The 14,616-nt window shown below is 41.4% G+C and overlaps 1 protein-coding gene across 2 annotated transcripts in view; it reads left to right on the top strand.

The window, feature by feature from the left end:
• The window catches only part of PAX3 (paired box 3), a 98,351-nt gene that overhangs the window by 8,302 nt on the left and 75,433 nt on the right, over positions 1 to 14,616 (top strand). The window lies entirely within an intron of this gene.

Raw genomic sequence — 14,616 nt, 5'->3', positions numbered from 1 at the left:
GGAATTAGAGGACAGTTGAGGACTGTAAATGGACACGCGACTGCAAGACTCTCGCTTAAATATTTAGATGCAACGTTACAATTACTGACTTGTTGTAGTGGCTTTGAAGTGGCAGCTCCGGAGTGCAGGGGGAGAGAGGCCAGATTGCCAAATTGATGTTTTGATTGGGGACTGGCGATACACTCTCATAAGACTTTCCTCCCTTTTAAAATCACAAGTGAGCGTGGGAGGTTTGCAACAATTTAAAAGATACCGCTAAGAGATCTCAAGCATAGGTCGATTGGGGGCTTATATTCCTTTCCTATCTGTCCCCTCCTATTTGACGTTTACAAAAAAGAGTGCTTTCTTAAAAAATTGGAGAAAGTAAAAGTGACAAAATTTTGCTCAAGTTTCCATTTTATTTGTAAGCTTGTCAGCTTTTGTAAAGTTCACGAGGACGACTTCAGCTTTTTTGGGGGGAGGTAGGGGAAGATAAATCAGTTTAAAACGTAGAAAAGCATTAAAGGTCTTTGGAATATTTTTTTCCAGTGAAATCATGAAAAGAGCACTCTTATCATTAAGGGACTGCTGAAATCAAGGAAAACGAAGGGTCATTTCTTTTCCCGTTACTGAGCAGGAAGGGACATTTTGGTTCAAGGTTGGGAGGAAGGGAAGGCGGGAGACAAACTTTCCCATAGATTAAAATCATTGGGTGTAGGATCATAGGTTTATGGCCTCGGATCCTTTATTCAAGTGGACGGACCAGACCGCTCTCCAAGTCAATTTGTTAGGATCACGAATTTGACCTCAACGTCGTCTCGATTGTTTAGAGTAAACTTCATATTTTCTGAAGTCCTTGCAAAACTCAACAAAGAAATACCACCCATTTAAAAAAGTGTTGGAAGTATCAGAACTTGAATTCTATTAGAACACCACGCCGTGTTCTATCTGTTAATGTCGCGGTAACAATTTTCCTGCTGCAACGACTTGAAAGGAAACACCAGAGTTCAGCTCCTAGCTTTTTCTTTTCGCCTATTTGGTTTGGTTGACTGCTGTGTGCTTACCTTCTAGCCTTATTGAAAACATGCAGATTTTCTAATTAATGCTTGAAATCGTATGTTTATTTTGGGGTTTGATTTGATTGTTGATAGCACCGGAACCAGGACGTAGGGGCTTCTACTGCGTAATAATTACTGAAGGATCATTTAAAAGTCCCCAGGGCTGAGCAGTAAAACCCACCCGGGCGGTGAGGGGGAACCAGTCAGCGCGCAGCGGTTCAGGTGAGTGGAATATACAGGAATCGATCACGTGAACAGGAGCGTGGCCGCTAAATCCGAATGGCTTCAGCGTCCATGAATGCATATATTTTGAGAACAACAACAAAAAATTCTTCCTACTGTGAGACTAAATGTTTAAGTTGTATATAAGTAGATGGCCAATGAAAATGAAAAGCTGCAACAGTAACAACAAACAAACGCTGAGAAATAGAGTTTGGCTTGGGCTGGAACAGAACTGTTTTAAGTTCGATTGGATTCTGTATGACAGGTACCCTTATCCATGAGGGTAAATAAAGATTAAAGAACAGTTTAGAATGTACATATATAACTAACAAGACACTAAAAGGCAATTAAGCAGTCAGTTTAATGTCTTATCTCACTGGCTGCTCTGGGGTTGTTTTACAAGTGGGAATTAAAATCTGAAAAGGAAGTTTTCAGCAGCTCTGGCCAAATATTGATTAAGTAGCTGTTTGTGATACCATTGTTACGCATTAAAAGGCCGGGAGCGCGGCCCCTCAGTGGTCATCTTCCATTGTGCCGGGTTCTTAACCACAGAGATCAAAGCAGGATCATTTCAATTTATCTGTCCTGGAAAATCCTTCTTTTCCTCTGAAATCTCTAAGGAGGAATTGACCAAATTCTCTTTAAGAAATAGGAACTGAAACCAGTTACATGTTGTAGGTTTGTAGAGAAGACTCATGGGGTGTTTTTAATTATCCTATCGTGATTTCTTACTTAGAACGGAGGCTATGATGGTGAATTTATCATCAAATAGATTCTCATTTTGTCGGGGGGTGGGTGGCAGAAAGCACGGCAGCTACTACCTGCCTGTTGCTAAATTTCTAAATACAAAAGTTGCCCTAAAGTTGTCTTCCAAGCTGGAATTTAATGAAAACATAGCAGATTTTTATGTAAAATTAGGTGGGGAATAATTAAATATACAGGAATCTGAGAGTTATATTGACTACATCTCTCTACCCGTGTTTCCATAATTTCTGTGTTTATAGATGGTTAGGTGATTCTCATGTATATTTCTAATCCTCTATAATTTGGGAATAGATATGTGTTTATGTGTACGGTATGTGTATTGTTAGAGTTTAATTATTACACTAAGAATTATGCTGGCACTAAACTATATTTAGTTGCACAAAATGAAGATATGTTTGTCCTATGGATTGCACTTTCTCAAGTCATCAGAAACTGAGGTAACAGCACAGCCTCCCAGTTGTTGAATGCCAGGAGAAATATTTCCTTGAATCACTTTACGACTTTTTTAAACTGTTGATTCTGAGATGAACTATTAGACTTTTGTTTAAGAACTCAGTGTATTTGCATAGGTTTTTCTTTTATTATGAAAGCAAAACTTCTGCAAAGGAATCTTTTGGAAATACCATCTCTGCGCTTAATTTGCAAATTCCAACAAATAGCACTAACTGAGGTTGTACAATTCATTCCAGATTTAGGCTTTGGATATATAACTGTGCATCATGGATCTGCCTGTGTGTGAGGTTTTCAAATCTCCTTCTTTGTGCTCATTGCATTACTAAAAAATTGTGCATGAGGCTTTATTATTTTATTTTTTACTCTTGTTCGCTCTTGAGCAAGATGAATCTTGACATAGAGAGCAGAATTTTGGTGGGTATTATCTAATATTTTCTATTAGAATCTTCCTATTAATTAATAATCTATCTGTGCTTAAATGCTCTCTGATGTAAAATATTTACTACCAAACATTGCAGTGTAGAACAACTGCCTGAAATAGATTAAGCCAGAAGTTACAGTTAGCTCAGATTTGTTACGGTTCCCATGTCCTGGGTCCAGATATAGCATTAAATAGTTCTTTGTCGTATATTTCAAATGTATATTTCATATACATACAGAGTTCAAGAACTTTTCATCCTTGTGTATTAGGCTGTGTATTCATACACTGCCCCAGGGACAGCAGCTCCCAGCTCCAAGCTGGGCCTCACCTCAGTACCAACTCAAAATTGCTAACCCAAGAACCGGCTGCCTTTAGTTGGGGAATTGTGAAAAGGAATTTCAGATATTTCTGAGAAAATTCAGATATTGCCATCTTTCTGGAAGATAGACACCAAAGCAGCAATAGGTATTATAATTCTATAATAGGTGAATAATAGGTGTTATAATTTCTTACCTTCAATACCTATTTTATTTCTTTCCTTCCTAATAAAGGTTAGTGAGAAGACTAATCCCCTAATGGCCATCCTCTGCCCTATTGGGAAAGATATTTTTGTCCCATTCACACCAGTCTTCGGTAGAGCAAGATGCAACTCAGCTTTTAGCTCTACCCTACAGTGTTGGGAAATACTGAGCTCCAATAGCATTGTGAGCTTTTGCTGGAAGCAGAGCACCTCTCCTTTAGGAAAGCTTTCTTCAAATTATCTAAGCTGAGATTATGCTCCAAAATGAACAGAATACATATATTTCCAATTTTTAGTTGGAATATGCACAGTTATCAAAATGCCTATTTAACATTATAAAACACCAATTCAAGAGAGAAGAATTAGAAAGTTCACAACTGTCAAAGGGAGACATGAAAATCATGAAATATAGTTATTGAGGACAGTTGAAGAATAATAGGTGTTATAAATTCTTATCTTCTTCTTTTCCTTCTTTCCTTCCTGATAAATCTTTTTAAAAACCACCAACAGGTAATTGCTGCTGTTGAAGTGGCCACTTGTCTTTGAAAATGAAATTGTATTGAATAAAGGGCAACAGTGTTAACAATTTGATTTGATGCACATTTCTTCTAGGAGAAACTAAAATCTTGAGAAAGCATTTTGCCTCGCACATTGCATACAGCAAAGTTCATAGCATTTTACATTTTGCTGCAGGATTTCAAGTCAAACAAAACAAAACAAAACACCTCCACTTTGTGGTAAAGTAAGTTGATCAAAGTAGTCTGAGTTTTTATGTCCACCTCTTACTAAGGTGATTGATAAATTACCTTCCCTAGCAAAATAGATTAAAACTCAAGGTAGGCAACTATTAAACTAGCTGTATATTTGGCTCCTTAAACTCATTGCGTAATTCCTCGACTACACTTTCTTATGTACTTTTGCTTGGCCATATTTACTGTATGTGTCATAGTATGTGAATATCAACTCTGAATTCTATAAGCCAATTCCCCATGCACCTTGGACCTAATCCAATATATTCTGTTTAAAAATAGCTGATCAAGCCACCCAGCGCGGTGGCTCACGCCTGTAATCCCAGCACTTTGGGAGGCCGAGGGAGGTAGATCACCTGAGGTTGGGAGTTTGAGACCAGCCTGGCCAAATGATGAAACCTCATCTCTACTAAAAATATAAAAATTAGACGGGTGTGATGGCACACGTCTGTAACCCCAGCTACTTTGGAGGCTGAGGCAGGAGAATTGCTTGAACCTGGGAGACGGAGGTTGCAGTGAGCTGAGATTGTGCTACTGCACTTCAGCCTGGATGACAGAGCGAGACTCTGTTTCAGAAAAAAAAAAATAGGTGATCAAAATGCTTTGTGACAGGGACGGGAGACTTCTTGGTTGAACAACATAGGATTGAGAGAGAGGAAATACCACTGATTTTTAGCACTTAAAAATTTATAGGATCATATGGATAATTCAAGTAGTATAGTTTTATCAAGACTTAAATGTAGATTTTCAAAATTTTTATAATTGAAAAGTAGGCATATTTATGGAAACAATGGTAGAATTAAATACATTTGGTCTTGTGTTAATGATTGGAAATAATAAGTAAGTTAGGGTAGAATACTAAGAAAGAAAAGTTAACTGCTATGAAATTTGTGTTTCACCATGGAATTATTGTGTACTCTCATAGTAAATGCTGATATGGTCACATACACATTTGCATTTTTAATAGAAAGCCTGCATTTGCATTTTGTGATTTTTACAGGTACACAGATATGCTAAATGTATATATATACATAAAGTGAAAGTGACTTTTAAGTATATCCCTCTTCTCCCCCCACGCTTTTTGTGGCAAACTCCAGTGTAGGCATAACTTACCCAGTTCACAGGCTCTTGGCTCTTATCCAGTTCATTGGCCCTTGCCTTTGAGTACTAACTTCCTAGTTTCCTTTATACTACCTCTTTCTTTCAAAAAGCGTTTCATTTTTAAATGATTATAGATTCATAGAATCTGTCTTTAAACATATATTTAAATTCTTTCAATATTCAAATGTAATATCATGATTAAGAAAATCTTGGCCACAGCGTGTGTGCATGTGTGTGTCTTAATCATCATGGTTGAGCTTAACCTGAACTAAAGAAAATTAATTGGTCCAATTCATTTTATTATAAGAAAAGCAATAGGTTTCTTCTTTATGAATCTCCACTTGGCTAGTTTCCCAACTGAGGTTCACTAAAGCAATTGAATGCTTTTTGTCTTGTTTGATTTAAACACACTCCAAAGTACCTTTTCAGATCTTTGTTGCATTGTGAAAGCACAGTACCCAAGGTGAAAGTGGTCTGTTTTTGCATCACCAATTTTGCTCTAAAATTGAGACCAAGCACATTTTAGTTGTGACCTCTTGAGCTTCAGTTTTGACATCTCTAAGGTAGGGAACTGCATACCAGCTTTCCAGGATTCTGTGAGAATGAAATGAGAAGGTGCATATTATGTGCAAATTACACCTAGCAGTAAAACTCAAAAGTCTTGGTTGGAGGAAAAAATCTCTGAACACGCAGAAAATGACCAGCCTACAAACTAGCAGATGGGCTCTGCCCAAGGGCAGATAAAACCTAATTCAGGGCTTAGAAACAACAATGAAGACCAAACACACACACACACACACACACACACACACACACACAGACACCCACCCGCACCACTAAGTCCGCTTTCGCCAAGTCAAAAAATTGAGTTTATGAGCAACTATTTAATGTAAATAACTTCAATTTAATGGGTACAAAAAATAAAATTCTAAAACCATTAGCTGAGATGTCAAAACATGCTTCTTAATTACTTTTCCTCCCAGTTTAAAAGGTTACTTTGCTCTTTTAGATTAGCTTGGCTTTTTTTGAAACTACAACTCAAACTTTTTTTGTGTGTTTGGCACAAGTTTTTTCAGCGGAGCAGGAATTGACAAATAGGTTGCTTTTTGAAAATGAGTCTCATATATCCATTCCTATTCCTAAAATGCTGTTACAGTGTTTCATTTTGTGGAATTGTTTTTGCACAGTTTCTCATTATATCCCCTCTTCAGCCTGCGTCATTGTTCTTAAAGGTCTTTATGGCTCTGCACGTGAGGTTGTGTGCATTCTTTTTTCTTTGTGCATGATTCTTCTTAATTCCCTCTCCTTTAAAACTGGAGCTCAGAAGTTTTAAGGATACCTTCCAAAGTAGCACTCTTCAAGCTGAAGGATACATTTTAATGACCTTTCTGTTTCATTTTCCTCCATTTAGTTCCAAAATGTTGGAGGCTTCTGTGTTATTGGGGTGCAGTGTGAGAGTGAAAAAGAAAGTAGCCTGGCTAGTAAGGCTCCTAGGAGCTGGAGAGCTCCTGCCCCCATGTTTCTCCTTCTGGCGCAGCTTGGCAGTGCAGCCAGTGGCTGCAAGGAAGGTTGTTTTCTTATCCCCGCATGCACTGGTCTGACCTGTCTCCAAAATAGGTCAGGCTGGGGCACAGCCAGTTTATGCAGCTGTTGCGGCTTAGGCTTCGCAGCAGGCAGCCGAGCTCCTTGGCCAGCCGGGCCCCCAGTGAACTGATAAAAATTCGCTGGCGAGCCATGGGGCCTTCCTTCTGGACGGTCCCGGCCCCCTGAAGGCTTTTAGATGCAAGGAGACTCCTGGATTATGGGGGCCAACTCTCAGCCTCCAAAGGGAAATGTTCTTTTATTCTGAGGATTGCACTCTTGTTGACCCAAACACTCAAGTGAAACATATACTTTGTCAGATTAAAAAAAAAATTATCGTATTTATTTTTGACTGGGTAAAACGTTCACTTTGCACAAAATTCAAAAGATATAAATGGATGTCCGGTGACTAGTTTTCCTCCCACCTCTGTCTGCTAGTGACCAGTATCTTGTCTATTTTTCCAGACACTCTGCCAACCAAACAATTACATTTCTCTCTTTTTAAAAAAATATTATCTTACCCCTTTGGCAGAAATGGTAGTCTACCTGTAGTATAAACTTTTCTGCACCTTGATTTTTTTTCTACTTTAGAATATATCTCAGGAATTATTCTGCATAATGTTTTGTTTGTATAGCTGCATAGTACTCCATCATATTGGCAAAGGATGACTTATTTAACAACATGTAGATTGTTTTCAATCTGACAGCACCATTTGGCACCTGTGTGAGTTTATTTGTAAAATCATTCCTCCCTGGTAAGGACAAAAGGAAAGACATTTGTAATTCTGGTAGCTTTGGTGGAATTTGGGTTCTGCATTGAGAACAAATGGTGGGGGAAGTTCTTAGAAAGCATGGTGCAGGAGTGTGTTTGCTTTTGGGCACTTGCACAAGCAAAATGATATGTTTTCTCCTATCACTATATGTGAGTAGGAACATAGGTTTCAAAATTACTGCTTAGAGTTGTTCTGCTATCAGTGACTACCCTCTGGACATTCCTCCAATATTCTATTGCTTCTTCAAATGGAACATTCTCTAAATACAAGGAAAACTTTTTTCTTTGACTTATTGGTTCTTTTTAAAAAATTCTTCTTTTCCCCTATTTGCGGTTCATTTAAGTTTGACAACATCAAAAGTAGTCTCTTTATGTTAAGTATTCTTATTTTTCTTTGTAAGCCAGAAAAATTGTGGGTAGTTTTATAATGACTTAGAGGCAACTTATTATAATTGTTTACTTACAAAAGAAAAGTTGTCTCCAAGGTCACCAAATTAGGTTTGAACTAGTAAGAGAAGGGTTTATGAATAAGAAAATATGGTCTTGTATTTATTTTTCAGAAGTGCTGCCGGATGCTCTAGGGGTTTCTTGAGTTTGGGAATGGCTGACTTTTAATTTGTGAATTTTTAGAGAGTACGTATCCATGCCCATCTCTGCACAAAAGACTTTTTATGTTTTTTCTGAAAACCTTGCTTCCCCCAAATCATTTCAGTCTATTTTTCCTTAAATCTGATGCTACGGAATTCCGTTGTTGCCCTGCTGAATACCTGGTCTACCTAAGCTAGACGTTTCAGTCCATGAAATGAGCCAGAAAGGACTCTGCTCCAAGTACATGAGAAAAACAACCCCCTCAAAATCCTCCCGAGAAAACTGGAGCTGTGAATGCCAATGAATATTATAGAGCAAATGTTTCCAGTCATTTCTTCTTAGGAATGGGCCTTTCAGAAATAGGAGAACAAGTTAGGGGTGAAGGATATTTCTGGAAATCAAAATCTTGATTTTGTTTTTAAAAAAATTACAAAAAAACAAAAACACGTCTTCTTTCTTGACTGTTCTTGTGGCCAGGCTCAGAATGTGCAGGACATAGTCTGCCGGTAAGGCAGGAGAATGCGTTTTCTTAATTCTAGAACTTTTGTTTGCGCTTACATGGAAGACGGCTAGCAAGGTACCCTCAATTTCCTTCTTGCTTTCTCTCTGACTTGCCTATGGAAATCTAAAGGAGTCAGTTAAGGGATGGAAACAGGCCTGCATTAAGAGTGTCTACGAAGAGCTAAGAAAAATCAAAAGCAGCTTTTTAAAAACTCCCTGCTCTGCATAATTTGGGTTGAATCAGGCTCATAGTTTGTGGCATCTGATTACTACCTGTAAAAGTATGCAGCTCTCCACACAGGAAGGAAAGTCTACGGAGGATTAATATCAACATGGAAAATTTTCATTTGTTCATGAAGTTGCTGTGATGTTCCCAACAAACATTTAGATCATGTAAAATAATTTGCTTCTAGGCCCATAGTGATCAAGCTTTAGGTGACTGACAGATCATCACACTGCTTTTATCCATACAGGTGAAGGGAAGTGGCAGGCAGAGCCATCCTCCAGGGAACTTAAACCTCCAGGCTTAATGTCAGAGAGCAGGTGTTTTGTGGGGAGAGCAGCCCTTTGCTTCTGATTTATAAACGTGCAAGTTTTTAAAAAATAGGAAGTAGATCATTAATTCATCTGAGGAAAGTGTTTCCATTTTCCATTTCACAATTCCCAAGTAGATGGGAACGGTTGGTTACATTTTGGGAAGTTCTGGGTCGTCTAAAACACCCTCTCAGACCATTTCTAAAGAAGGCTGAAAGTCCATTTCAAGTTGAGCAAATAAATGGTCTCCTCACGGTGCCCCCGGTGGACTAGCAGTATGCCAGAGCAGAATATAATTTGGGAATTGATCCAGTGTGGAAACTTTCCAGGTGGTAGATATGCTTGGCTTTTGTGCAGACAGGGCACATCTGGGGCATGTGTGTACACGACACACATTTATCAGAGGGCAACAGAAAGGCAACTTTTACAGTTTCTCACTAGAAGCCAGTGTCCGTTTGTGGTCACTGGCCCTGCCAAGCTCCAAATACTTGCTGAATTTTTGTCTGAGAGCAGAAGTCGAATGGAAGACTGGGGATTTAGCATCATGTCAGAAACTACAAAGAGCCAGGCTTAAGAGTGCAGGGGTTAGAGGAATGCCTGGGTACTGGGCAAGTCCCCATTATACAGGGAATTGGCTCCAAGTAGGAGGCCAGGATGGAAACTCAAGGCCTGTTCTACTTTGGATTCAGTTTCTGGGCTTCTCAGTAAACTTTTTGGGCCTTGGCTCCTCTGGGTCTTCTCCTTGTCTATGAAAAGTATCAGCTGGTCTTTCTTGGGGCATTCCTGAACATAAAACCAATGGATAAGTGGGATGACCGTCTCATCTTGCTTTTGCAAGAGGCTCAATGTGTTGTCAGTAAAAAGTAGGGAAATACAACTCTTGTGGAGGTCAAAGCAAGTACTCACTCATTTCCTGGCATACCTTTGTCTTATATTATTTGTCCTTTTTAGAAAAATTGAAGCTAAGCCATTGTGCAGGACTCTTTCTTTCTCTTTCTTCCTCTCCTCTCCTCTCCTCTCCTCTCTCCCTCCCCCTCCCCCTCCCCTTCCCCTCTCCCTCCCCCTCCCTCTTCCTCCCTTCCTCCTTCCCTCCCTCTCTCTCTCCCTCTCTTTCTCTTTTTCTCTTTCTTTCCTTTCTTCCTTCCTTCCCCCTTTCTTTCTTTCTTTCTTTCTTTCTTTCTTTCTTTCTTTCTTTCTTTTTCTTTCTTTCTCTCTCTCTCTCTCTTTCTTTCTTTCCTTTCTCCCTTCCCTTCCCTTCCCTTCCTTCCTTTCTTCCCTCCCTCCCCCTTCCCTCCCCCCTCCCCCTTCCCTCCCCCTCCCTCCCCTCCCCCTCCCCCTCCCTGTCTCTCCCTCACTCCTTCCCTCCCTCTCTCCCTCTCTCCCCCTCTCTCTCTCTTTTTCTTTCTCTTTCTCTTTCCCTCCCTCCCTTCCTTCCTTCCTTCCTTCCTCTGTCTCTCTCTTTCTCTTTCTCTCTTTCTCTCTTTCTTTCCTTCCTGACAGAGTTTTGCTCTTTTTACCCTGGCTGCAGTACAATAGCACAATCTCAGCTCATTGCAACCTCCACCTCCCACGTTCAAGCAATTCTCCTGTCTCAGCCTCCCGAGTAGCTGGGATTACAGGCACGCACCACCACGTCTGGCTAATTTTTGTATTTTTAGTGGAGACGGGGTTTCACCATGTTAGCCAGGCTGGTCTCGAACTCCTGACCTCAGGTGATCCACCCACCTCAGCCTCCCAAAGTGCTGGGATTACAGGTGTGAGCCACCATGCCCGACCTTGGACTCTATTCCTAATGGGGTGCTAGTATATACCTTGGTCAGATAAGGAGACCAACCATTTCTTTATTATAAAATACAAATGACACAGAGAGCCAAATTTTTTCTGAATCTTTGTTGGCTAACTTTCATCATTTTATTGAATTACTATAATTTAATGTTACTGGTTTAAACTAACAATTTTTCCCCTGAAATGAATCCTTTCTATTTTTTTGTAACATGAAAACCCAAATTAAATTAATTAGGTAAGACAATAACTGTCTTTCACATGGAAATTTCTGGTACTTGGAAAATTCTTATGGAAAAACTTCAGGAACAATAAAAGGAACTGTCACTCAAACTACAATTTACAGGAAATGATGTTACCAGAACAAGTGTAGGCTTTTCGCAGGCATACTTGAAAATTCCCCTACCTCCTAACCCTCCTCTCCCAAAGCCTTTGAAAATGTTTTCCCCCACTTTCCTTCCATAAAGGGCCCTGTGGGCTGACCTTAGGTGAAAAGAATGAAGTCAGTCTTGGGTGCTCTTCCCTCTCCTTTCCTGAATCCCTGTCCCTGCCTTTTGTCTTGTACGTTCCTGCTACTACTACTACCACTACTACTACAAAACACACACACACACACACACACACACACACACACACACACACACACACAGGCTTGCACCCAGGCTCTACCTCATTCCTATAGAAACTCAACTGGTTGGCTGGGTGCGGTGGCTCACGCCTGTAATCCTAGCACTTCGGGAGGCTGAGGAGGTCGGATCACTTGAGATCAGGAGGTTGAGACCAGCCTGGTCAACACGGTGAAATCCCATTTCTACTAAAAATACAAAAATTATCCAGGCGTGGTGGCAGGTGCCTGTAGTCCCAGCTACTTGGGAGGCTGAGTCAGGAGAATTGTTTGAACCTGGGAGGCAGAGGTTGCAGTGAGCCAAGATCACACCACTGCACTCCAGCCTGGGCAACAGAGTGAGACTCCATCTCAAAAACAAACAAACAAACAAAAACAAACAAACAAATAAAAGAAACTCAATTGGGTAAGCCTTTAACTGGTTAAATGGAAAGTATTTGCTCTTTTCTAAAGGATACTGAGAGTTGACAACTTAGCATGAAGGAATTAATCCCTAAAGGTAGAATCTCAGGTGTCCATGTTTGGTGGGGGCAGGAGATAGGTTCCTGATGCCCCTAAAATCACACCTGAGCAGATCCTGTCTTCACCGAGAAAGGACAGGATTAGCTCTGCTATGAGGGAGTTCTGTGCTGGTGGGCAGGACCTGCTAGGGCACAATTCCCCATTGAGCTGTCCAGGAGGAGACAGAGCCAGGTTGGACCAAGAACACCCCTCCACCACAGGTGGATTTCCCTCACTTCCTCAGTGCCAGGGAAGGGCCTTGGCTTGTGTCCTTTGGGCTCCCTGGCAAAAAGCAGAAGGACAGGAAGGGTCTCTTTGGCCCAGAGCTATAGACTGGGAAGGAACTGTGGAGCTCATCTCACCTTAAAACTCACAGCCCTCCCCAAGGAGCAGAGGTCTGGGCTGAGCTCTCACATCCCTAGTGGCTCCTGGACACTTGTCAGAGGTCTGAAGAAATGAGATTCCCCTCCTCTAGAGGAGTGGGGTACAAGGGATGTCTGTCATGGATCCACTAGCTGTGGCTGGGGGTGGGGGAGGCTTCTGGCCAGGGAGGGGCCAGAGACTTAAATCTCTAGACACTCCTAGACTCTTAGTTTTGGGACTCTTGAGATCCTCAGAAACAAATCACTTTGGAGCATATAAACCAAAAGGGTCTCAGTGGAACAACTGGGATTGAGTTCACCAACGATATCTGGGATTCAGAAACTGCCAGTGTATTCATGGACCATTTTCATCAGGGTGTCCAATCTTTTGGGTTCCCTGGGCCACACTGGAACAAGAAGAATTGTCTTGGGTCACACATAAAATATACTAACACTAACAAGATAGCTGATGAGCTAAAAAAATAAATCACAAAAATCTCAATTTTTTTTTTTTTTGAGATGGCGTCTCACTCTGATGCCAGGCTGGAGTGCAGTGGCACGATCTCAGTTCACTGCAACCTCTGCCTCCCAGGTTCAAGTGATTCTCCCGCCTCAGCCTCCCGAGTAGCTGGGACTACAGGCACATGCCACCATACCCGGCTAATTGTTGTATTTTTGGTAGAGACAGGGTTTCACCACGTTGGCCAGGCTCGTCTCGATCTCTTGACCTTGTGTTCCGCCTACCTCGGCCTCCCAAAGTGCTGGGGTTACAGGTGTGATCTACCACACGGAGCCAAAACTCATGTTTTAACGAAGTTTATGAATTTGTTTTGGGCTGTGTTCAAAAGCATCCAGGGCTGCATGTGGCCCACGAGCCACAGGTTGAACAAACTTGATTTAAATGATCTTGGGTTCCTATTGGATGGCCAAAGCCGGCACTCAGGCTTGATTTGTGTTTTATAAATATTAGGTAATGACAGGGAGTATAAGCATCTAGAAAAACAGTCCACGTCTCCCCAGGAGGGGTTCCTGTAAGAGGCGGGTTCAGCACAGAGCTAAGGAACCTTTGTAGGTCCCTTCCAGGCACTGGGAGGAGCCCTAACGACATCTTTATGTCATTAGATTTTTGTAAATATTGTAAAATTAAGATATATTGTATTTATTTCTCCAGAGGAGTCCCCCAAATTGTGAAAGCTTCAGGTCCCACAAAAACCATCTACCCTTGTCCTTGTTCAGCAGAGGTGGGGAGAGATGGTACGCTTCTGTGTGTAAAGTGTGAGTCAGCACACCATGTAAGAGCCAAATACTAACAGTGCCAACTTGCGTCTTGCACTTTAGAATATGCAGGGTGCTTCTTCATTTCCTGTGCCTTATCTTGCTTGCTTCAATAAGTCAAAGTCTGGGTTTGACTAACAATTTACCCATATGGTTCTTACTCCACACAGCATCCTCTGTCTCTGTAGGAAGACTCTTTGGGGGGATCTTGGACCGACTCCTCACAAGAAGATGAGAAACATCCACTCACTGCATAGGGGCAGGTGGGAAAAACCCTTCATTGGAGGATGCAGGGAGGCTTAATTCCCTTAGCTGTAAAGTTCCTTAGTTCCCTTAGTTTCCCTTTCTAGAAATATCTAGAAACTGTGTTAGGCAGTTTCTAGATATTTCTTGGAGGTCTCTGAAACTATCACTGCAACCAGGTTGCTTTCCCTTTCTGGACCTCATTCTCCCCTCCTCTGACAAATGGAAGCTCTGGGCGAGGTGAAGGCCACGGTCTCTCCTAGCTCTAGCAGGCTGTGGCAGCTGTGGCCCTGTCCACCTCTCAGTCAACTTGTAGAAGGTACAGGCAGCCACTGGAAGAAACCGTGGGGCCCGCAGGCAGCCGGGGAATCAGGGCAAGGATGGAGAGGACCAGGACCCTTGATATCTTAGAAGGTGAGCAACTCCTACCTTGCCTTGAGTTTGGGGGGAAAGATGCCTTTAGGTGCTGGAAGGAGGTGGGAAACGAAGCCTACTGGGAAGAAGCACTTCTGTGCAGTATCACAGGTGAACGCACCAGCTCTTCTCCATCCACACAGGGAGATGAGTGTTTTCTTGCACCTCTT

Source organism: Papio anubis, chromosome 10 (assembly GCF_008728515.1).
Source record: "Papio anubis isolate 15944 chromosome 10, Panubis1.0, whole genome shotgun sequence".
NCBI lineage: Eukaryota > Metazoa > Chordata > Mammalia > Primates > Cercopithecidae > Papio > Papio anubis.
The sequence above is the reverse complement of the archived record's forward strand: the minus strand, read 5'-3'. Positions and strand labels throughout refer to the sequence as shown.